Source organism: Dasypus novemcinctus, chromosome 2, assembly GCF_030445035.2.
Source record: "Dasypus novemcinctus isolate mDasNov1 chromosome 2, mDasNov1.1.hap2, whole genome shotgun sequence".
NCBI classification, from domain to species: Eukaryota; Metazoa; Chordata; class Mammalia; order Cingulata; family Dasypodidae; genus Dasypus; species Dasypus novemcinctus.
Genome location: NC_080674.1, coordinates 87,237,075 through 87,238,272, shown reverse-complemented (window position 1 = coordinate 87,238,272; position 1,198 = coordinate 87,237,075). Strand labels below are relative to the sequence as shown.

The 1,198-nt window shown below is 35.1% G+C and overlaps 1 non-coding gene across 1 annotated transcript; it reads right to left on the bottom strand.

Annotated features, from left to right (window-relative positions):
• Positions 1–587: 587 nt before the first annotated feature.
• On the bottom strand, positions 588–693 carry LOC111763039 (U6 spliceosomal RNA). Its single transcript, XR_002796002.1, has one exon. It is a non-coding gene; the product is annotated as a U6 spliceosomal RNA (small nuclear RNA).
• Positions 694–1,198: the final 505 nt, after the last annotated feature.

Below are 1,198 nucleotides of genomic sequence, written 5' to 3'. Positions count from 1 at the left end.
CCAGTTGGTGCTTTATAGTAATTCCTTGGTGCCAGAGAGGCTCATCCCCGAGAGCCATGTCCCACACTGGAGGGAAAGTAATACATTTTTATGCTGAGTTTGACTTAGAGAGAGGCCACAACTGAGCAACAAGGAGGCTCTCAGGAGGTAGCTCTTACATACTCTATAATACTAGGCTAAGTTTCAATTTTGAAAGAAAAGATTCATAAGCACATTTATCAATATCAGGGGCCTGTCAGTGGTCCATACTCCTTCATAATTCACTGTCCCTGTCCTTGGTGAGTTCTTGCTGTCCTGTAGAGAATTTGGCAGAAGTCCCAGGATGGGAATTGGATATTCTTTTGGTTATTGTGTGGGTCTCCAACTGCCATGACATTGCTCCATGAAAACTTGAACTCTTTCATATGCCTGCCAAAGACTTTTTAAACAAAATGTATTTAAATAAAATCTTTGCAAAAAGAATTATACTATGTAGCATAATATCATATACACCATTTACTTCAGGAAATGAGAAATTCTATGAAGGAATTTGGAGGTTTGAGTCCATACAATTCAAAGTTAATAGATGTGGGTCCTTTTTTTTTTTTTTAAATATGGAATGCTACATAATTTGTGTGTCATTCTTACACAGGGGCCATGCTAATCTCCTCTGTATCATTCCAATTTTAGTATATGTGTTGCTGAAGGGAACCCTAGATGTGGGTTCTCAAAGTAGCCTACTTTGACTGGTTTTCCTGAAACAAAAGCCTAAACTTTATCTTTGTTAGTTTGATGTGTCTAATTACAATGATTGTCTAGATAGTCATAATAGAGAATATCATATAAAGTCTCTGGCTGCATGATATAGCTAGAAAAGTCATAAGAGATCAGCGAAATCCTTAAATTTGAGGTCTTACTGAGAATCACTGTGTTAACTCCAGAGAAATAATAAAATAGATCACACTGCAATGTTTGACTTGTGCATCAGTACATGAAATTTTAATACATGAGTGGATTCCTATTAAAAATAAAGTCTTTCCAGAAAAAAATGATAATTCACCAAAGCTGAGTACTTGATAGTGATACTTTGCATATACAACTTCCATTATAGTAAAAAATACATTTGAAGTATTCCTCAACCCTCAATCTATGTTGTATATTTTGTTGCAAAACTAATTAATAGCCTGTATGATATGGAATTATGAAGCAAAAATTATCT